This window comes from Rhinopithecus bieti, unplaced genomic scaffold (genome assembly GCF_001698545.2).
Source record: "Rhinopithecus bieti isolate Rb0 unplaced genomic scaffold, ASM169854v2 scaffold_64388, whole genome shotgun sequence".
Classification (NCBI taxonomy): Eukaryota; Metazoa; Chordata; class Mammalia; order Primates; family Cercopithecidae; genus Rhinopithecus; species Rhinopithecus bieti.
Window position 1 is genome coordinate 15,091 of NW_016824338.1, and position 24,752 is coordinate 39,842.

The 24,752-nt window shown below is 40.8% G+C and overlaps 2 pseudogenes; one reads left to right on the plus strand and one right to left on the minus strand.

The window, feature by feature from the left end:
- Positions 1-7,588: 7,588 nt before the first annotated feature.
- Positions 7,589-8,294, minus strand: LOC108522185 (PRELI domain containing protein 3B pseudogene; annotated as a pseudogene).
- A 2,981-nt stretch (positions 8,295-11,275) lies between these two features.
- On the plus strand, positions 11,276-11,804 carry LOC108522187 (peptidyl-prolyl cis-trans isomerase A pseudogene; annotated as a pseudogene).
- Positions 11,805-24,752: the final 12,948 nt, after the last annotated feature.

Genomic DNA, 24,752 nt, shown 5'->3' on the forward strand with positions numbered 1-24,752 from the left:
TAATTAATGTGTGTAGACAATATCAAGTACTTCAGGTCTTTCCAAGTCAAATTTATTTAAAAATATAACCATATTTTAAGTATAATTATTAAAAAGCAGGCAGATATAAGACTGTAATTTTAGATAAAGAGAAATAGTTGCAAGTCATCTAAATAAAAGGGATCATCTGAAATTAGTGTTGTTCGAAATGACTAATTTTGAGCATTCTAGTATTTATATGAAAATTTAACAATTTCTTTGAAAGAAATTCTTTGAAATAATTTTCAATTTCTTTGAAAGAAACTAGATGTTGGCATTAAGTCAGGGTACATGTGTGGGATTGTTATTTAGGTGAACATGTGTCATGGGGGTTTGTTGTATTGCAGTGTTTCATCACTGTATTAGTCCATTTTCATACTGCTAGGAGAAATACTGGGTCGTTTATAAAGAAAAAGAGACTTAATGGACTCACAGTTCTATGTGGCTGGAGGGGCCTCACAATCATGGCAGAAGGGAAAGGAGGAGCAAAGGCACATCTTACATAGCAACATACAAGACAGCATGTGCAGGGGAACTGCCCTTTATAAGACCATCAGATCTCATGAGACTTATTCACTACCATGAGAACAGCATGGGAAAAAATGGCCCCATGATTCAATTACTTCCCACTTGGTCCCTCCCACTACACTATCGGGGGAAACCCCTCCCCTTATATTCAACGTGGGTTCTTTTCTATTTCCCTAGGCATCCACTGGTCTGAGAAATAAAGGGAGAGAGCACAAGAGAGAGAAATTTTAAAGCTGGGTGTCCACGGGGAGGCATCACATGTCAGCAGGTTCTGTGATGCTCTGTGAGCCATAAAACCAACAAGTTTTTATTAGTGATTTTCAAAAGGGAAGGGAGTGCATGAATAGGGTGTCGATCACAGAGATCACATGCTTCACAAGGTAATAAAATATCACAAAGCAAATGGAGGCAGGGCGAGATCACAGGACCACAATATGGGGTGAAATTAAAATTGCTAATGAAGTTTTGGACATGCATTGTCATTGATAACATCTTATCAGGAGACAGGATTTGAGAGCAGACAACCTGTCTGACCAAAATTTATTAGGTGGGAATTTCCTCATCCTAATAGGCCTGGGAGTGCTACAGGAGACCGGGGCTTATTTCATCCCTTTGGCTTCAACCGTAAAAGACAGCCGCCCCCAAGGGTCCGTTTAGAGGTCTACCCTCAGGGGTGCATTCTCTTTCTCAGGGATGTTCCTTGCTGAGAAAAATAATTCAGCGATATTTCTCCTATTTGCTTTTGAAAGAGGAGAAATATGGCTCTGTTCTGCCTGGCTCACCAGCAATCAGAGTTTAAGGTTATCTCTCTGGTTCCCTGAACATTGCTGTTATCCTGTTCTTTTTTCAAGGTGCCCAGATTTCATATTGTTCAAACACACGTGCTCTGCAAACAATTTATGCAGTTAACACAATCATCACAGGGTCCTGAGGTGACATACATCCTCCTCAGCTTACNAAGACAGCCGCCCCCAAGGGTCCGTTTAGAGGTCTACCCTCAGGGGTGCATTCTCTTTCTCAGGGATGTTCCTTGCTGAGAAAAATAATTCAGCGATATTTCTCCTATTTGCTTTTGAAAGAGGAGAAATATGGCTCTGTTCTGCCTGGCTCACCAGCAATCAGAGTTTAAGGTTATCTCTCTGGTTCCCTGAACATTGCTGTTATCCTGTTCTTTTTTCAAGGTGCCCAGATTTCATATTGTTCAAACACACGTGCTCTGCAAACAATTTATGCAGTTAACACAATCATCACAGGGTCCTGAGGTGACATACATCCTCCTCAGCTTACGAAGATGACGGGATTAAGAGATTAAAGTAAAGACAGGCATAGGAAATCATAAGAGTATTTATTGGGGAAGTGAAAAGTGTTCATGAAATCTTCACAATTTATGTTCAGAGATTGCAATAAAGACAGGTGTAAGAAATTATAAAAATATTAATTTGGGGAACTAATAAATGTCCATGAAATCTTCACAATGTATGTTCTTCTGCCATGGCTTTAGCTGGTCCCTCCATTTAGGGTCCCTGATTTCCCACAACACTACACAAGGGGATTATGGGAGCTACAATTCAAGATGAAATTTGGGTGGGGACACAGCCATATCAATCACTCAAGTATGGAACCTAGTACCCATTAGTTATTTTTCCTGCCTCTCTCTCCGTTTAGGATCTACCCTCCGATAGGCCCCAGTGTCTATGTTTCCCCTCTATATGTTCTTGTATTCTCATCATCCAGCTCCCACTTATAAGTGGGAACAAAATTAACTTTTTTTTTTTATTGTGAACTTCCTTGAAACTGTGCTGTGATGGAGATCATTCTTTATTTAGTGTTTCCTCTCTAAAGTGCCTTAAAGATTTCACAATTATAAAAACTATCTTTATGCAATCAAGAATATGCTAAGGAGCTTTACTTTTAGGTTAACTCAGAATTCATAGTTCTTTATACATGACAACTAAAGCCTATTCCTTATTTTCAACTTGTGGAATTGATTTAGGTTGGGTGGAGTCAAGATTAGAAGTATATATAGGTGGGTAGTGGCATGAAAAGGTCTGTGATACAGGTCAGAGTTGGAGGTTGAACTCCAGGGTGACTTTGTATAGCTGTGGATACCAACAGAGTGGGAAGAGGCAGTGGACCACTGTGCTGGAGTTCTCTTGAAACTGACCATGCCCTCCCTGGTGACAGAAGAGAACAGTCATCAATAAAAGCTCCTTGAATGGAGTGCAGTTTACATTAACAGGGTAAAGGTGGAAATTAAACTTAGGGGGACATGAGGAAGACCCCCAGCCCTGTGCCTTTTGAATTGATAACCATGAGGTTCCAGGGTACCAGCTTCAGGTCAGAAAATTCCAGAAAGCTGTAGAATCTTGCCAGTGTGGAGTTTGCCCACCTCAAGGATTCACATGAATTGTACTTTAAGATCCATCAAAACTGAAGGCTCATGGGTATGGTCACTTGGCCCAGGGAGGCTATGCTCTCACAGTCTCCACCATCTCAAGACCGGTAGCATCTGACACTCACTTCTTTCTGTAGGTGATCCAGGAGAAAAATTTATGCATCACCATAGCTTCAGCCTCTAGCCATGCAGATCAAAATCTCTGCACTTAGAGAGATAAAAAGGGATGCAGGAGAAACCACACTTTGGGTTTTTGAAACTTTACTGTCACGCAACTGTTAGAAATCAAGACCCAGAAACTAGAGGTTGGCATTAACTTTGTGTAGCTCTGAAGACACTTTTCTTTCCTATAGTGACAGTTCTAATTTTCAGTGTAGAGAAACTTAAGTGCCACAATGTAATTCTGAAGTCTCACAGTCTGCTTTTCCTCCTCTCCTTCTCCTCACTGATTGTCTAACTATAAAGAAAGCCACAGAGTTTGCCTTCAAAATAAAACATGGAAAATAGTATGGTGTCCCCTCAAAATTAAAATAGAATATTACACAATCTAGCAAATCTGTTTCTGGGTATACGTCCCAAATGTTCGAAAGCAGTGATTCAAAAAGGTATTTATACACCCATGTTTGTGGCATCATTATTATTATTTTGAGACAGAGTCTCACTTTGTCGCCCAGGCTGCAGTGCAGTGGTGTGATCTCGGCTCACTGCACCTCCGCCTCCCAGTTTCATGCCATTCTCCTGTCTCAGCCTCCCGAGTAGCTGGGACTACAGGCGCCTGCCACCACACCCCGCCAATTTTTTGTATACTTAGTAGAGATGGGGATTCACCATGTTAGCCAGAATGGTCTCGATCTCCTGACCTCGTGATCTGCCTGCCTCGGCCTCTCAAAGTGCTGGGATTACAGACCTGAGCCACCGTGCCCGGCCCGTGGCAGCATTATTTACAAAAGCTAAATCATGCAAGAAACCCAAGTGTCCATCAACAGAGCAATGGATAAGCAAAATGTGGTATATTATATGCACACAATGGAATACAATTCAGCCTTAACAAATAAGGAAATTCTGACACATGCAACATCTATGATTTTTGAGGACATGCTAAGTAAAATAAGTCAGTTGCAAATCGACAAATCCTGTATGATTACACTTATAAAGTAATTAGGGTATTCAAAAATCATAGAGCCGGGCACAGTAGCTCATGCCTGTAATTCCAGCACTTTGGGAGGGATTACATGTGCCCAAGAGGTCAATATTAGCATGAGCAAATTGGGAGACTCAGTATCTACAAATAATTTTTAAAAAATAAGCTGGGTGTGCTTATTTTTTGTAAAGACTGATTTGTATAGCCTCAGTCTCTACAAATAATTATTTTAAAAATAAGCTGGAGCCTGTGGCACCCTACTTGGGAGGCTGATGTAGGAGGATCATGTGAGCCTGGGAGATCAAGGCTGCAGTGAGGCATGGAAAACTCATGCCACCACACAAGTAGTACGGTGTCAGAAGATAGGGGAGAGAAGAATGGGGAATTTATGTTAAAAGGGTACAGAGTTTAAGTTTTACAAGATGAAAAGAACTGTGAAGATTGTTGATGAAGGCTGCACAACATTATGACCTGTACACTTAAAAATGGGTAGATGGTAAATTTTGTTATGTGTATTTTACCACAACAAAACAAATAGAAAATAAAAGACAAAGGCTGGGTGTGGTGGCTCATGCCTGCAATCCCATCACTTTGGGAGGCCGAGGCAGGTGGATCATGAAGTGAGGAGTTCGAGAACAGCCCAGCCAACCTGGTGAAACTCCGTCACCAGGGCATTAGCTGGGCATGTTGGGCATGGTGGCTGGTGCCTGTAATCACAGCTACCTGGGAGGCTGAGGCAGGAGTATTGTTTGAACCCGGGAAGTGGAGGTTGCAGTGAGTCGAGATGTGCCATTGCACTCCAGCCTAGGCGACAGGGCAAGACTCTGTCGCAAAAAAAAAAAAAAAAAAAAAAAAAAAAAAAAAAAGACAAAAAGGAAAAGAAAGAGTTGAGTGATTACCACTGCCCTGTTTCTCACTAACATCCCAAATTCTCTTTGAGAACATTCCTCTTTCTCAAGTTTTTCTCTGCTGAGAGAACAAGATTCCAGTCTCTGCTCCAGGACTAGCAATGTGGATTGGGGCAATAATAAATTATTAACCAGGGTTTCTCAAAAGAGCTTTCCCTCCACAGGTTAATGAGTACCTTTTCTTTTTATCTCCTAAACCACCCTATCACAGACTGAGTTTAACTCTAGGTAATTTCATCTAAGGTGTTAGGATTTTTTTTTTCTTTTTTTCTTTTTTAGAAGGAGTCTTGCTCTGTCGCCAGGCTGGAGTGCAATGGTGCGATCTCGGCTCACTGCAACCTTTGCCTCTGGGGTTCAAGCGATTCCCCTGCCTCAGCCTCCTGAGTATCTGGGACTACATGCGACTGCCATCACAACTGGCTAATTTTTTGTATTTCAGTAGAGATGGGGTTTCACAATGTTGGCCAGGATGGTCAACGTTAGGCAGCAATCTAGACCCAACATGGCAGTATCACCCAGCATGGCAGGCCCTTTGTTAGGACTCCCAGCCCTTCACTTCCTGCTAAGACTCTCAGCGCGAAAAAAGCCTGCGCCAGCCAAAGAACCCCCGCTCTGCGCAAGCTTCTGGACACGTCATTCCCCAGAAATCAAAACCTAACTCAGGAAAACCGAAACCTACAAACCCCACCTACTTCTGCCTGTAAAAGGCCCCCCATACTCGCCCGGAGCGCGACTTCTTCGGCCCTCCCCCTAGAGGACCGGTGAACCTCCCCGCCCAGCCCAATAAAGGATACCTTTGTTCTCATCTGCCTCATGTCTTCTTGCTCAGCTCCCCATTTACGTTACAGTCAAGATGATCTGCCCACCTTGGCCTAGATGTTAGGGTTTTATGTTAATCCCACTAATTCCATCCTGTGTTATAATTTGCTCTTAGAATTAATGTCATCACTCAGCTTCCTATTATCTGATTAGGACGGCCCAATTGGCAAGAAGAGTATAAAAGTGTAAACTGGTGTTTCTTGCTGTGAGACTGAATGAAACACTTTCTCCTCTGTGTTCAGGAGCCCTTGGATTACACAATTCCATATTGCTTTCAGATTGGCCAGCCCAGAGAGACCCTTAGTAGATAATCTAACCTGGGTGTTGCACACAGAAGCAGCCCTGAGGGAGCCAAAGTCAGGGCTGCATTCATAGCGTCTTTATCCCCTAGACCTTTAAAAGGGTTCAAGTTGAAATAACCATCACATTATCTAAGATAACAATTAATTTCTTTTTACAATTAATTAGCATTCAAGAACGTTGTGGTTTGAATGTTTGTCCCTTCTGAAACTCGTGTTGAAACTTAATCCCCAATGTAACAATATTGATGGGGCCTTTAAGATCTTGAGGGCTCTGTCCTTTTGATCTTGAGGGCTCTGTCCTTTTGATGTCTTAATCCATTTATGGATTAATGGTTAATTGGCTAATGGAATAATGGGCTATTAGAGGAGCAGGAGTGTGGTTTTATAAGAAGAGGAATCTAAGCAGAACAATTATGTGTACATAAGAGATAGCTCTGCTTTGTTCTGTGGTTGGACAAAAGCCAGGTAGAGTTCCAATGTGTAAAAAGCTTTAAAAGTCTACATTACGTTGATTCAATGTCAATGCAAGCTCTCAAGTACTTTTTAAAAAAAGTTAAAATTTTGCTTATACACTATTGGTGAGAGTATAAATTAGTTCAACCATTGTGGAAAACAGTGTGGTGATTCCTTAAAGACCAAAACAAGCAAAGAAACAAAAAAACCCCCAAAATACCATTTGATCCAGTAATCCCATTACTGAGTTGGCACCAAAGGAATATAAATTGTTGTATCATAAAGATACATACATGTGTATGTTCATTGCACATAAACATTCATGTAATAGCAAAGACATGACATCAACCTAACTGATCATTAATGGTAGACTGGATAAAGAAAATACGGAACATATACACTATGGAATACTATGCAGCCATAAAAAAGAACAAGATGATGCCTCTTGCAGGAACATAGACAGAGCTGGAGGCCATTATCCTCAGGAAACTAATGCAGAAAAAGAAATACAAATACCACATGTTCTCACTAATAAGCCAGAGTTGAATAATGAGAACACATGGACACAAAGAGGGGAACAACAGATACTGGAGCTGATTGAAGGGTGGATGGTGAAAGGAGGGAGAGCATCAGGAAAAATAACTACTGGGTACCAGACCTTATTCCTGGGAGATACAATAACATGTACAACAACCCCCCATGACACAAGTTTACTGAAATAACAAACTGCAAACCTGCAAGTGTACCCCAAACTTAAAATAAAAGTTAAAAAGAATTTCTTTCAAAAAAAAGAGTTAAATTTTTACATAAATACTGGAATCCTCAACATTAGCCAATCATTTCAAACAACACTAATTTCAGATGATCCCTTTTTAGAAGCCATGCATCTCTTTGTTTTGATCTAAAGTCACTGTCTTATATCAGCCTACTTAAAAAAATTCTACTTAAAACATATTTGTATTTTTTAAATAAATATATTGCAAGCTTGGAGAGACATGAGGTACTTGTCTACGCACGTTCATTATCAATTCTCTCCAAAGGCTGCTGCAGCCGCCACCAGAGTTCTTATGCTTCCTCTTGTGGAAGCCGTCCATACTTCTTTTTTTAACATGTAATTTATGTATGACCCATTCCAGTGTTTCTTGCCCTTTATTAGCATTTGAAGATATCGTTCTTGCCATGAGTCCTTCAGGGTAACTGCTGAGACTGACTGCTTTCACAGTGATAATAGCTTCTTGAGTCAAAATAGTTTTTTTTTTTTTTTCTGGGTACTGATGATGTGGTTTGCATATAACTCTCTCATCTACTGAAACCATATTTGTAAGTGAAATACCAGTAGATTTAAGTTCCATTGTTTTCTCTTCTCTACAGGATTTACAGAATATTCTAGCACATATGTTTTGTTTTTTGCTGCACCAATAAAAGTCTTGCAGTTCTCACTGTTTGCCGAGAAGCCTGTGGCTCTGCAGCTCTCCAGAGGGATTTTATATGTCTCTCCAACACATCAACCCGCACCATGCTCAGGTTCATAGGGTTTGGGTATTTGTGCATTGCAACTGTTGTAACAGTTTCCCACAAGTGGTCAAAGACGTGCTCTGAAGTCCAGATCTTGATGGTGCAGGCAGTCTGAGAGATGTGTGGGCAGCACAGGGAACAATTAGATTAAAAGGCTACACCTGCCCCACTCCACCCATTACACCCCAAAATACTTTGCAGTGCACAGGCGCCATCGATTGCACCCTAAGGACATCCCAACCCCAGCCTCCACCCCTTATTACAATGTAACGTTTAAAGCAGGGGTCCCTAACTTTCCAGGCAGCGGATCAGTTCGGGTCTAGTGGTCCTTTAGGAACCCTACAGCACAGCAGGAGGTGAGTGGCAGGCAAGCGAGCATCCGCCTCCTGTCAGATCAGCCAAGACATTAGATTCTCATAGGAGCGCCAACCCTATTGTGAACTTGCGACGTCCTGCTGAGAATCTGATGCTTCATGACCTGAGGTAGAACAGCTTCATCCTAAAACCATCCTTGTCTCCCCACCCGCCACCCATGGAAAAAATGTTTTCCACACAACCAGTCCCTGGTGCCAAAAATGCTGGGGACCCCTGATTTAAAGAACACTGTTAATGCCTGTTCCCTGACTTCATATGGAGGGCCACGGGTCAGTTCTGAAGCAACTCCAGCAAGTGATCCACCCAGCCGTCCCCTCCCACCTTGTTAGTATTCACAGCTCCTCAAAGGCCCCCTGGAATTTAGACTAAAGCATGATCGAGCCACTGGACGCCAGCCTGGGCGACCCAGGAAGACACCATTCTCACAACACAAAACACACAACCCCAAACACCACAGAAACACCACACCAACAACACCAAACAACACACAACACAGCTGACTGATCCCTAGTTATATTATCTTGTCTGCATCACAGGCACCATTTATAACAATTCCAATATTAACCAAAACATTTTTTTTTTCTTTTTTTTTTTTTTTTTATTATTAATATTGAGATAGAGTCTCTGTCGCCCAAGCTGGAGCGCAGTGGCGCAATCTCGGCTCACTGCAAGCTCCACCTCCCGGTTCACGCCTTTCTCCTGTCTCAGCCTCTAGCTGGGACTAGAGGCGCCTGCCACCAAGCCCGGGTAATTTTTTGTATTTTTAGTACAGATGGGGTTTCACCGTGTTAGCCAGGATGGTCTCGATCTCCGAACCTCGTGATCCTTCTGCCTCGGCCTCCCAAAGTGCTGGGATTACAGGCTTGAGCCACTGCGCCCAGCCCATTTATACCAATCTTGATTTACTAGCTCAAAATCAATTCCACAGGTGGAGGATAAGGGAAAGGCTTTAATCAAAGTGAGTGTACAGTTTCAATGGAGGAACCATAGCAATTTTGAGTAGATCTGAAAAAAAACAGTTCCTAAGCATATTACACATTATTCATTCCATGAAGAGAGTTTCTCTAAATGAAAAATGTTTAGGACGTTCTGATCTCCACAGCAGAGACCTCAAGGCTCTTATGCGTGCAGGGCACAGTTCCAGTGCAAATGTCCGCAGGGACGGCAAGAGGGTCCCCACTGGGGTGCCTCGGACACCTTCCCAGGCAGCAGTTAAGCGGGGCGTGCCGCAGGTCTGCAGAAAGGCTGGGGTTTCTCTCCTTTCAGGGTTCCTTCCTGATGGAATCGTGGAGTTTCAGCAGCTTCCGGGGACGGCCTGGTCTGCAGAGGGCGCCCTGGGCGTGTGTCCTTCTACCTCCGCAGGCGCTGGTATCTCCAGGCTGGTTCAGGACGCTTTGGACCCCACCGTCAGTAGCATCTGCGTCTTCTTGAGGCGACTGAAGCCTGTTTGTGGTTTCAGCCATTGACTACTGTACATGGGAGTCTCGAGGGCGTTTTTGGCCCCTCTCATCTCTGGGAAGGGCTCTGTGTCCTGTGCAGGTGCCGCGCAGCAGCCAGCGCGCAGCAGAGCTCCTGCAGAGCTGATGGCATTGGCAGGAGTGGCGGTTCAGCACAGAAAAGTTATCCAGTGCCCAGGCTCAGGCTTGCTCTCGGTTCAGGTGTCATGGCATGTGGGCCTCTGGACCTGCCTTCCTCCAAGACAGCTCTTCCATGGTTGATGCATGGAACTCCATAGCTTCAGCTTCCCAAGGCTTGACCGCCTCAGCCACATAACTAGTCTAGGAAAAGAGCAAATGGATCAGTTCATCCCTGACTGTAGGTTTTTATAGCATTCTGTCTTGTACAGGAAGTCGGATACCAGAATCCAATCATGTGGGGACTAACACTTATTTACCTTGCTAAGTGCTTTGGGCGGTGATAGGATTATGGTGAAAATTTTATCATTCCAGAAGGCACTATTGAAACTCCTTGGGTTTTTATTGGATGAGGTGGTAAAAGCGTGGGGCAGGGGGTGAGAGAATGGGTACAGTTATTGGCAGTTTTCCTATTTCAATAAGAAATTGTTAGTTTTCAGTATTTTAATATTTTACAATTTGGTGAGATGTTAGATGTACATCTCTTATAGATATCATGTATCAAATTAAGTGAATTCACTGTTTCTAATTTGCTGAGATGATTTTTGCATTAATAAGATACAGCGTTGAATTAAAACTTTTTTGGTATCTACTGAGATTATTATATATTTTTTTCTGCTGTTAACGTGGGGAATAACATTGATTGATTTTCAAATGCCCAACCAATGTTGAGTTCCTGACAAACCCTATTAGATTATAACACACTTTTTAAAAAGCACTGGATTCAGAATACTAACACGTCGTTTATGATTTTGCTCTGTGATTGGGAGAGATATTGGCTGATCAAAAAAACTGAGGAGGGGCACTAGAGTGATGCATGAAATGGGCTTATTAATACTTAAACTTGTCAATATTTAAAAGGTCTTTCCTGTGGCTGTCCTACCCAGTCAAAGACTTTTCAGATACAGGGAACATGTCTCATTTGGAGCATTTCAAAAGGCAAGATTGACCTAAGTCATTCGATTTTTGAAAGCACCCTGAAGCAAATTTTAACCCAGAGTGAATTGTTGAGGATTCCTCCTGCAGGGGAAGAACACTGAGGCACATGAAGTAAGCAGAGAGGCATATTTAATGGCCTGGCTTCCCAAGGAAACATTACTGAAGTAGACACCCATGTGAGACTGTTTTATTCAAGAATGCATTTTAAGAGTGAAATGGGCTTTGCAGACGCTGCTGCTGCCAGAAGTCCTGTACTATCAACCATGGTCAACCCCATCATGTTCTTCGACATTGACATTGTTGTCAACAGCAAGCCCTTGGGCCGCATCTCCTTTGAGCTGTTTGCAGACAACGTTCCAAAGACAGCAGAAAACTCGTGTTCTGAGCAGTGGAGAGAAATGATTTGGTTATAAGGGTTCCTGCTTTCACAGAATTATTCCAGGGTTTATGTGTCAGGGTGGTGACTTCACACGCCATAATGGCACTGGTGGCAAGTCCATCTATGGGGAGAAATTTGATGATGAGAACTTCATCCTAAAGCATACAGGTCCTGGCATCTTGTCCATGGCAAATGCTGGGCCCAACACAAATTGTTCCCAGTTTTTCATCTGCACTGCCAAGACTGAGTGGTTGGATGGCAAGCGTGTGGTCTTTGGCAAGGTGAAAGAAGGCATGAACATTGTGGAGGTTATGGAGCACTTTGGATACAGGAATGGCAAGACCAGCAAGAAGACCACCACTGCTGACTGTGGACAATTCTAGCAAGTTTGACTTGTGTTTTATCTTAACCACCAGACCATTCCTTCTGTAGCTCAGGAGAGGGCCCCTCCAACCCATTTGCTTGCAGTATCCTATAGTCTTTGTGCTCTCGCTGCAGTTCCCTTTGGGTTCCATGTTTTCCTTGTTCCCTTCCATGCCTAGCTGAATTGCAGAGTTAAGTTTATGATTATGAAATAAAAAACTAAATAACAAGCAAATAAAAAGAAGTGAAATGTCCAGTTCAACAACAGAAGACAAAACTGGTAAACTGAATAGAGGTGAAAAATTGAGTGACTTCTCCTTCCCAACCAGGCTCCCCGTAAAACTACCCTTTGGGTTTCCCTTCCATTCTCTTTTAATCCAAACACCACCACCCCACTCTTACTTCCATAAATAAACATTCCTCTTCCCCATAGGCCTGGGTTTATTCTCTTCTCTAGTACTACTGTAAAAGTGAAACAGCAAAATAGCCAACAGCACTAACTCTATTTTTGTTTATGGGAAATTTACTCATTTTTGCATGCAGACTAGGATAATTTTAGAGCACTGAAATAAAATGGTGAAATGCTGTCTCTACTAAAAATACAAAATAGTTGGGCGTGGTGGTGTGCACCTGTAATCCCAGCTATTTGGGAGGCTGAGGCAGGAGAATCGCTTGAATCCAGGAGGTGGAGATTGCAGTGAGCCAAGATCACGCCACTGTACTTCAGCCTGGGTGACAAAGCAAGACTCTGTCTCAAAACAAAACAAAACAAAACAAACAAACAAACAAATACAACAACAACAACAACAAAAAACACATCCCACCATACCCACTGACCTCACTTTAAATGTATGGTCACCAACTTCAAGTCCTCATCTTACCTTATTTGACCTCTTACCAGCATTTGACCCAGTTGATTACTTTAACCTCCTTGATGTTTTCACTTGGTTGAAAATATGCATACCTGTTTTCTCCCACTTTTAAAATTTGCCCTTCTCTGCTGTTTCCTCCATATAGCTGAAAATAGAAACATATTAAATACGTGAAAATCCATAATGATGCTACAAAATAACTCATTGTACACATGGAAAGTTTTTAGGACACACAAAAAATTATTGGGGAACTGGTAAATAAAAGAAAACATTAAATATTTATCCTGATTTTCTTGCACAACTGTATTTCAGGATAAACAAATAGTTGATAAGAAAATGTCCCTCCTTTTATAAGACGTCTATCTAACACAGGAATAAGAAAATCATAATATCACCATTTGTAATCCCTAATGAAGTAATGAATCTAGATAATGTCCTTCAATGGTTCCTGAAATCATCAGGTGAAAATCTGATGGGGAACTTTATAATAAATGGATTGGGTTGACACTTTTAAAACCACTAAGTGGAGACAACCAGACAATAAAATGATACAATGTGAGTCTCCGGCTCAATCTAAAAAGTATTATCGCCAAAAAAGCTCAAACTTCAATTTGATGTAGCTTCACTTGTAACTACCAGCCAAGAGAATTACATCCTGGGGATGCAATTAGTCAAACCCAGAATGTCAAACTTACAACAGAATTTCTTTAACAAATACATTTTAAGGAAAAAGTGGAGGGGAGACTATTACAGATTTTTTAAAGAGAGAGAGAGAGAGAGAGAGAGAGAGAGAGAGACCAGGTGCATTGAATGCCTGTAATCCTAACACTTTGGGAGGCTGAGGCAGGGCAATTTTTTTGAGGCGAGGATTTAGAGACCATCCTGGGCAACATAGCAAGTCTCTATTTCTATAAGAAATATATTTTTTAAAAATTAGCCAGGTGTGGTGGCATGCACCTGTAGTCTTAGCTACACAGGGGACTGATGAAGGAAGTTGCTGGAACCCAGGAGTTCAAGGCTGCAGTGAACTATGATGGCACCACTACATTCCAATTTGAGTGACAGAGCAAGACCCTGCCTAAATATATATCTATATCTATCTGTATACACATACATATGTACATATCTATCGCTACAGATATGTGTGTGTATATATATAGAGAGAGACTGTTTTAGGCAGATTTGTTAGAAGGTAGAGGCTGAAGCTAGGATTAAGATGCCAGCATCTCATTTGGGTTGTGCACACTCAGGTCAGTTATTGGAAGGGAGGGAAGGAGGTGAGCGAAGGGAAGATGCTAAGCAGTGTGATGTGATGAGTGCCATTTTGCTGCCTCTGCCTTCACAAGCCAAGAAGTCAGCAGGTGGCTACTTGGTGCAGGGCTTCTCCAGCTGGATTGTAAGAAAAAGCCATACGTTGGACTGCCCACTGAAGAAAAAAAGAAGTCACTTATTTGCTTGGTCTCTGTTCTTCATTGGTCATATTTTACCCTCCGAGGAGCTAACTCCTGCACTTCTGGATGGTCACATTCAGTCTCCGGACCGTTCTGGACATCAGCTCCCATACTTGGTGGGGAAATGTTCCACACAAGACCAAAAGTAGCATTAGACCAAGAGGGAGAAAGAAAAGTCATTGAAAAGATGTATAAGTTTGCGTCTCAAAACAGTTCACCCCCTTTCCCACGCAGATCCACTCATATACTACCTACACACCCAGCTTCCAAAAAACAATATGGGATTCCTTTTTATCCCTTGGGAACGAAAATGTTCTCACTCGTTTCCTGTGAGGAGAGGTTCAGGTCTAATTAATCACAGACTCTTCTTTAAGGCTGCTAATCATGATCTCCTAGAAGAGGAAGGCAAGACAGTAAAGCAAACCCATCATTCCCAACGAACCTCTGTAGCTGGTCTCAAGGCACTTAAATTGCTTCCTAATGGTTGCCACTAGGTGGAGCCACAGGACAAGGTGAGATTCCTTATCTTCTGAGTACGCGTGGTGGACGCATAGCCAGAGGAAAACATGGACTATGAGATAATTTGTGTAGTAAAGCCTCTAAAATATTTTCTTTTTCTTTTTTTGTTAAATTGTTATGTGTATGTGGGTCAGGGATAGGGAGTACGGGAGGATGGGCTGACCATTTGTGACTCATCTTGAAACAGTTTTCTTAACCCTGGAATTTTAGTTTATCTAGTTCTCTTTGATTCTACAGGTCTCCAAATCCCCTAAAAATATGATAGTTTTAAATTTCCAGCTTTTCCCAATTCTTACAGTGAAACATTGGTTTACAGGATTTACTTCATTTTGCTTAGAAGAGTTCTCATATTAACTTGTCGGGCGCAGTGGCTCACACTTGCAATACCAGCATGTTGGGAGGCTGAGGAGGGCAGATTGCTTGAGGCCAGGAGTTCAAGACCAGCCTGTCGTCATGTTGCACACCTGTAATCCCAGCTACTGGGGAGGCGAGCCAGAGGTTGCAGTGAGCCAGGACTGCACCAACGCACACCAGCCTGGGCGACAGAGTAAGATTCTGTCTCAAAAATAAAAGGAGTTCTCATATTAACTTGTAACATAGTCATATTTTCTCATTAAAACTGTTACCCTAGACTGTATCATTCTTCAACTTTCCCATTTCTCCTGTATTTCATAACCATTATTATTACTATTAGTTTTGCAGAGTTGTCTATATTTGCCCTCTTCTTTTTTCCTTTCCCAGTAACATTTCTACCCATTGCAGTCCGGCTTATGCCCCTACAATTTCTCAAAAGCTTCTCTTCTTCAAATCACCAACATCTCTTCCTAATCACTACATCTAATGCATACTTTCAATCATTATCTCACTTGACTTCTCAACAGCACTGAAATTACTGCACACTCTCTCCTTCCTGAAAGCTCTTCTTTCCTCTGCATCTGTGACATCATATTCTTATGCTTTTCTTTCTATCCCAATCGCTATTCCTTGTCATTTGCTAGTCTCAGTTTCTGGGTCAAGTTCTTATATTCTAGTGTTATTCAGGATAATATCTTCAGTTCTTTTTATCCCTCACTGTTTGCAGGATAACATATCATTTTTTTCAGTAATTTTTTTTGTTTGTTTTTACCCCATACATTTACTGCCATTTAATCTAAGAAAGTACTATATAAAATAACTTTGGAGGGAGTAGAATTGTGGACTTACTGAGAATCGCAATACCGTAGGAGTCTTTCAAGGAGTTTCTGTTAGACTGCACCAAAGTAGTGTTTCAATCCACTGTTTATATACAGGTAGTGGCAGCTCAATATGTGCTCAGAAGTTGCATCAAATGTGCACATGTAGAAAAAAATGTCTTTTTATATGTGCTCAGAAGCTACAAACAAACAAAATCTCATCAAAGTTTGGATGTGAGGATACATCTGGTTATAGATTACAGAGGCATAATCATTAATCCCATTGCACATTATCTTTTGTACAGAAAAAGGCAAGAACCAGAATCACTGAACTTATCTTTTCTAAAAAATGCACTGATTCAGGCAAGAGATGTGGGAACTTGTGCTCTCCCCTTTTACCGTTTTCAAGGCATTCTTTTGGAGGGCTGTGCTCAGTCACTGAGTCAGGGGCTTTGTGAAATTCTGCTGGCAAGGGATTATGTGAAATTCTACTGGCAAGAAGAATGAGCAAACACAGCTTCTTGCATTTACTATTTTGTCTCACAGAAGCATTCTCTACTTGCACTGTACAATACAGTAGTCCTTTACCACCAGGATAGTGAGCACTTGAAATGTGATGCTGTGACTAGGAATTAAATTTTAAATTTTGTTTAATGTTGATAAATTCACATTTAAATAGCCACATACGGCTAGTGGCTACTGTATTACACAGCCACACAGCCCACATTTAGACCTGGAGGTATTCATTGCTTTATGGAAAGACATTATATTAGAAAAATCAGAAAAAAATGCTTTGTGACATTTCATGTGGAAAATCAGGACATTGAGGAAGTCATAACCAGAAGGAAGATCTGGGCTAGATATTACATAAGAGGCTGGAGTTCCTGCAGGGAGAGGCAGGAGCATGACGAGGAAGAGAGGTCATCGAGGCTGGTGTGAGACATCTGACTCAGCATCAGGAGCCATGTCAGTGCCTCATAAAATCCAATCTCCATTCAGGTGAGCGCCACACCCTGTCTGTGCAAAAACACTATGACAACTGTCCTTTCTCTTGTGATCCTATTGACAGCAGCCAGCAACTCACCTGTGACTATTCAGCAGCAGGCACACCATTCTGTGTCCTCATATTTTGATCTGTAATAATCTGACTTACCTTCATGTGGACAACATGAAAGAGCATATGAAATGAATGTGAAAACTAAGCATCACTACTTAAAATATTTATGCAAATAAAAAATTTTAAACACAGATTTAATTTGTTTTTATTTATTGTCTGTGTTGTTCTGTTTTTTTTTTTTTCCCCTCTCTCTGGTATGTTGCTAATTTTCCTGTGTTATTTTCTTCACTTTGTTAAATCCTAGGATAAACTCAAATTGGAATATGCATGGGTCCTTTCTCACATGCCTTTTGCTACAGAGCTGTTCTGATGCTGGTCACCTGACTGCCTCTTCTACTTCCTGTTATTATCTGAAAATGGTATTTAAAAGCTTGACTTTTAGCAACTATTCAGACAGGCTTAAAGAACAGTCACTAGCAATCCCCAGATGACATTTCAGTAATGGCTTCCTATAGACTGAAAATCAGAGAGAAGGTCAGTTTCTTTAAGGAGACTTGCTATCTGGGAATTCACTTCTCTCTGGGATATACTTTCCAAGATCCCACCTTTACCTGTCAGCCATCTTTCAGTCACCCATGCTCAATTCACTCATTCACTTAGCAAATTTTTGTTGAACTCATACTAAGTGCTTGGCTTAGTTCTAGATGCTGGGCATATAGAATTTAACAATGAACAATTTCCTTGTTTTCATGTAGGAGAGAGGAGAAAGAACAATAAAGAAATACATGTGTAATATACTGTTAGGAAAAGTACGAAGAAATACAACAACATGTTAATAGGCTGGAGAGTAAGAAGATGGAGAGAGTGGTTATTTAAGAAGAAGGTGTCATGGGAGGTCTCTCTGGGAAGGTGTCAATAGAGCAGACATTGGAAAGATGGGAGAGTGTGAGCCATATGAATGTCTAGGCAGAAGGGTGTTCTAGACAGAGTGACAATCCAGCACAGAATGAGCTTGATCTGCTGTGGGAAAAGGAAGAAGGTCAGTTTGGTCAAACTGGCAGAAGTGAGCCAGAAAATAAAAAGAGCTGAAGCTGGAGAAATAGGCAAAAGCCAGTTATTTTAGACCTTATAGACATGGTAAGGAATTTGGGTTTCATTCACAGTATTATGGGAAGCCGGTTATGGTAGCTCACTCTTGTAATCACAAAACTTTGGGAGGTCAAGGCAGGAGGATTGCTTGGACCTAGGGGTTGGAGGACAGCCTGGGCAATGTAGTGAGACTGCCATCTCTACCAAAAATAAAAAATTAGCCTGGCTTGATGTTGCATACTTGTAGTCCCAGCTACTCAGGTTGCTGAGGCAGGAGGACTGCTTGAGCCAGGAGGTCGAGGCTGCAGTAAACTGCGATTATGCCACTGTACTCTACCCTGTGTGACAGAGCAAGACCTTATCTCAAAAAACAAAACAAAAACAACAACAAAAATCCAAAATGTTATGGTAGGACATTGAGGCAGGTGTGAGGCATTATCTGATTTATGTTTTAGGCACTTCATTCTAGTTGCTATCTGGAGACTTGACCACTTAAGAGTATAAAAGGAATCAGGGAGTCCAGGTGCAAGGCTACTGAGGGATTTAGGTGAACAATGATGGTTTCTTTGGTATAGATAGTAGCAGTGAAAGTGTAAACAGTGGTGAAGTTTGAAATAAATTTTGAAGGCAGAATAAATGGAACTTTCTGATGAATTCGATGTGTGGTGTAAAGAAGAGTAAAAATATCTCCTATGTCTTGAGTTTGAAAAACTAGGTGAGTATTGGGGCCATTTATTGAAACAAGGAAGGGTGGAGAGGCTGACTAGGGTTCACCAAGCATAGAGGTCAAGTAAACTGCTGGAGATTTAAGCCAATGTAAAGATATAGGTTTGAGATTCTTCAATATCTAGATGTATTTAAAGCCATGGAGCTGAGTGAGACCACCCAAGGAGAGGGGAGTAGATAGACAAGAGTGTTGAAGACTGAGGTAAAATGTTGGAAGAAGGTAAAGGAGCTGTCAATAGAGGCAGAATGGAGATGTCCAGTGAGATCTGGAGAATTTTCAAGGGAAAGGAGGTGATAACCCACTTCAGTGATGGTTATAGGTAAATTAAGATGGAGATCACTGGGATCTGGACAAGGCCACGTTCAGGGGAGTGAGAGGAGTGAATACTCAATCAGTGTGTACTGAAACCACAGTGAGAGCCAAGGAAGTGAAGACAGTAAGAATAGATAACTCTATTTAGAGGTTTTTCTCTAAAGCGTTGCTGAGAAACAAAGCAGTAGTTGGAGGTGAATCAAGGGAGTCTGAGGAGGGATCTTTACTTGTTTATGAGAGATATTACAGAAATATTGTATGGTTCTCTTTTGAGAGCTTAGTTTTAAGGGCAAAGATACAGAACTTGGAGGGCAAAGCTTGCTCTCTGTTCCCTGCAGAAACACTCCAAGAAACTTTTGCCTGACAACTTAGCTTGCATAGAAGGAATGGAGTCCAGCAGCTGGGGGCAGCATAGCCAACATTATTGGGCATTTTGGGATGATCTTCAGATCTGCATTTTGTCCTGAAGTTTCACAGTTAAGTTCTAAATGGGCAGTCCAATCATGTAGCCTTTGGTAGCCCCACATGTGCTATTTTCCCCTGGTAATTGGTGAAAGTGAATGTAAATAGTGGATTAGGGTGGTTTGAGGTCTATGGAGTGTAATAGGCCAGTGTGGTTGTGTTCTAGGTGAGAGTGCAAGATCAAAGGGCAAATCCATGTGCCCCCTTCTCAAGATGGGGATAGCAAAGGAGAACCTATTGATGCTATTCTGTCTTTTTTTTTTTGCCTGCTGTTACCTTTTCTTCCTTGTTTTTGAGAAGTGCTCAGGCTCTCTTCAGCACCATCCCACCAGGAAAGTAAGTTAACATGAACTGACCTATCCTGATGTAAACAAAAAGAGTCAAACTCTGTAAAACATTTGAGGAGATTTATTTTGATTCAAATATGAGTGACCAATGGCCTGTGACACAGCCCTCAGGAGATTCTAAGGACATGTGCCCAAGGCAGTCAAAGCATAGCCTAGTTGTATACATTTTTGGAAACATGAGACATCAATCAACCACATTTAAGATGTAAATTAGTTTGGTCTAGAAAGGCAGGACAACTCAAAGCAGGGAACTGTGAGGCGGAGAAGGGTTTCAGGTTATAGGTAGATTTAAAGATTTTCTGATTGGCAGTTGGTAGAAATAGTTATTATCAATAAAAAGAAATGTCTGGGTTATGATAAAGGTTGTGGAGACCAAATTATCTTGCAAATGAAGCCTCCAGGTGGCAGGCTTCGGAGATAACAGATTATACATGTTTCTCATCAGACTTAAGATCTGTGTTGATATTAAATGCTGGCTGGGTTTTCCTGAATTCCAAAAGGGAAGAGGGTATAATGAGCCATGTCTGACCCCCACTTTCCACCATGGCCTAAATCAGCTTTTCAGGTTAAGTTTGGAGTGCCCTGGTTTAGAGGAGGGGTCCATTAAGATGGTTGGCAGGGGGGCGGGGGAGTGCTTACATTTTTAATTTTGGTGTACAGGTTTTATACTTCTCTTCTTTTCCCATTTTAAAACAGGTGGCTGAAATTTATCTCATGAATAAAAACTGGGAAATTGTGACATCAAAAATTGTAAATGTAAGGAGAGGTGGAGTAAAAGTGTAGAGTTTTTTAATGCTATCAAATCAAGTTGTTATCAGCTTATCACCATTGTAAGATTTTTTTTGTAAACCTCATGGTGCTCATGGTAACCACAAAGCAAAAACCTATAGTAAGTAAAAAAGGATTTTTTAAAAAAGAAATCAACACATGTAAGCATAACACTGGAGGAAATTTCTAAATCACAAAGGAAGACCAACAAGAGAAGAAAAAAGCAAAGGATCTACAAAGCAACCAGAACACTATTTAAAAAATGGCAATAGCAAATCCTTATCTATCAATAATTATCTTGAGTTTTAAATAATTAAATTCTTCCATCAAAAGTCATAGAGTGGCTGAATGAATAAAAAAAGACCCAATCATATCCTGCCTACAAGAGACTCACTTCATCTGTAAGAATACAACACATAGACTGAAAGTGATATAAATGGAAACCAAGAGAAAGCAGGAATAGCTATGCTTACAACAGGTAAAATAAATTGTAAGTCAAAAAGTGTAAAATGAAACAAAGAAGGTCATTATGTAATGATAAGAGATTAATTTATCCAAAGGACATAACAAATGTAAATGTATACATGCCCACATAAAAGCACCTAAATATATACAGCAAATAGTAACAGATCTGAAGGAAGAGATAGACTATAACACAGTAATAGTAAGAAATTGCTGTACTTAACTTTTAGCAATGGACAGATCATCCAGATAGAAAATCAGTAAGGAAACACTAGCCTTAGACTATACCTTAGGCCAAAGGGACCTAACAGGTATATACAGGACATTCCTTGCAACAGCAGCAGAATACACATTCTTCTTAAGCACAAAAGGAATATTCTCCAGGATAGATAATAAATAATCATATATATGTCACAAAATATGTCTTAACAAATTTAAGGAGATTGAGATCGTATCAAATTTTTTTTGAACAGAATGATTTAAAACTAGAAATCAAGAGAAATTTTGGAAAACTCACAAACACATGGAAGTATTCAATAAAAGATCTAGTCTGTAATCCAGAACTACTGAGTCAAAGCTTCCAACTGTGAGGACTAAGAAACTTTGTTTTAAACATTTCTGATATGGCAACTTCACTAACATGAAATCTAGCTAGAACTAGTGATAACGTTTGGTAGATTTTACCCCAAATTATTCTTTGTGAATAATTTTATTTATTCATTTTATATACAATTATGGGATAATATTATATATTGTATTTGTATTCATACAGAACCCCAAGCCCAATTAGCTTAAGCAAATAGAGAGTTTATTGGCTTATGACTGAGAAGTCTAAAGTTGGTTCTGACTTTAATAACTACTCAATCCAGGGTGTCTGATATCTTCACCATCTTTGTTTGGGAGTTAAGGTCTTTCTTTTCCTTAACCAAGTTCTAGGAAGAAAAGGTCCAGGACTTGTTTTCATTAGGCTGTCTTTTATGATGTACCAAGGAAATGAGCTACCTTAATTTAATCTAATTAACTTTTTTGACCTATGTGGGTTGGAGTCAAAGCACCACTTGAAACACGTGAGATGTTTTTCTCATAGAAAAGGGAAGTTCTATTAGCAGAAGAAGGAGGGGAAAAGTATGTGCTGATCTGAAGTAAACAACAGATATGATTAACACGCACTGCACAGTTCTGCTTCCTGCTGTTTTCACTTAATGTTGTATACTCATCACTTTTCCATAATTCTTTGAAAATCTGATATTTTATTACCACACAACATTCTACTTTATATGGACAGTCTACTGGTTATCAATTGCTACAAAATAAATTACCCTCAACAGCATAAAACAACAAAAAATTTATTATATCCTATAGTTTCTCAGTGTCAGGAATACCAGAGTGGCTTAGCTGGGTAGTTCTGTCTGGGTAGCCATGTTCTGTCATGAGTTTACAGTCAAGCTGTCTGCTAGAGGGAAGATGTTGGTCAAAGGGCACACAACTTCAGTTATATAAGATAAATAAGTCCTAGAGACCTACTGTACAGCATAGCACCTGTAGTTAAAGGTACTGTATTGAATACCTAATTTTCTAAGAGCATAGATCCTAAGTGCTCTTATCACAAAATAAAATATAAAATAAAAGAGGCTCCTGCTTTTTGTGTTTCCACATTATGCCCCAGGCCATCTCTTAGGCCCTGGGAACATCTTTGGCTTGTGCAAGAGCAGCTCAGAAGTGCCAGGGGTTAAAGTCCTTGAGACCAACCCTTGGGAGAATGGCGTTGGAGTATTTGTTTCATCTTCTGTCTTTCAGGTGAACCATTCAGAGAAAGTTTGTACACCACTCAGAAGTCTCAGCAGAATTGAATATCCATTGCTGATCACAGGGACCTCAGTAATGCATCCTTACATTAGCTCTCCCTCCTTCCTCATATCCCTCTCCGAGCTCCCTTGATCTGGCTCCCTAGTAGATCTTTTTAAATAAACTGCTTGTCATTCTTATACACCAGTAACAGACAAACAGAGAGCCAAATCATGAATGAACTCACATTCACAATTGCTTCAAAGAGAATAAAATACCTAGGAATCCAACTTACAAGGGATGTAAACGACCTCTTCAAGGAGAACTACAAACCACTGCTCAGTGAAATCAAAGAGGACACAAACAAATGGAAGAACATACCATGCTCATGGATAGGAAGAATCAATATCGTGAAAATGGCCATACTGCCCAAGGTTATTTATAGATTCAATGCCATCCCCATCAAGCTACCAATGAGTTTCTTCACAGAATTGGAAAAAACTGCTTTAAAGTTCATATGGAACCAAAAAAGAGCCCGCATTGCCAAGACAATCCTAAGTCAAAAGGACAAAGCTGGAGGCGTCACGCTACCTGACTTCAAACTATACTACAAGGCTACAGTAACCAAAACAGCATGGTACTGGTACCAAAACAGAGATATAGACCAATGGAACAGAACAGAGTCCTCAGAAATAATACCACACATCTACAGCCATCTGATCTTTGACAAACCTGAGAGAAACAAGAAATGGGGAAAGGATTCCCTATTTAATAAATGGTGCTGGGAAAATTGGCTAGCCATAAGTAGAAAGCTGAAACTGGATCCTTTCCTTACCCCTTATACGAAGATTAATTCAAGATGGATTAGAGACTTAAATGTTAGACCTAATACCATAAAAACCCTAGAAGAAAATCTAGGTAGTACCATTCAGGACATAGGCATGGGCAAGGACTTCATGTCTAAAACACCAAAAGCAACGGCAGCAAAAGCCAAAATTGACAAATGGGATCTAATTAAACTAAAGAGCTTTTGCACAGCAAAAGAAACTACCATCAGAGTGAACAGGCAACCTACAGAATGGGAGAAAATTTTTGCAACCTACTCATCTGACAAAGGGCTAATATCCAGAATCTACAAAGAACTCAAACAAATATACAAGAAAAAAACAAACAACCCCATCAAAAAGTGGGCAAAGGATATGAACAGACATTTCTCAAAAGAAGACATTCATACAGCCAACAGACACATGAAAAAATGCTCATCATCACTCGCCATCAGAGAAATGCAAATCAAAACCACAATGAGATACCATCTCACACCAGTTAGAATGGCAATCATTAAGAAGTCAGGAAACAACAGGTGTTGGAGAGGATGTGGAGAAATAGGAACACTTTTACACTGTTGGTGGGATTGTAAACTAGTTCAACCATTATGGAAAACAGTATGGCAATTCCTCAAGGATCTAGAACTAGATGTACCATATGACCCAGCCATCCCACTACTGGGTATATACCCAAAGGATTATAAATTATTCTACTACAAAGACACATGCACACGTATGTTTATTGCGGCTTCACAATAGCAAAGACTTGGAATCAACCCAAATGTCCATCAGTTGTCGACAGCCTGAATTAAGAAAATGTGGCACATATACACCATGGAATACTATGCAGCCATAAAAATCGATGAGTTTGTGTCCTTTGTAGGGACATGGATGCAGCTGGAAACCATCGTTCTTAGCATACTATCACAAGAGGAGAAAACCAAACACCGCATGTTCTCACTCATAAGTGGGAACTGAACAATGAGATCACTTGGACTCGGGAAGGGGAACATCACAAACCAGGGCCTATCATGGGGAGGGGGAAGGGGGGAAGGATTGCATTGGGAGTTATACCTGATATAAATGATGAATTGATGGGTGCTGACGAGTTGATGGGTGCAGCACACCAACATGGC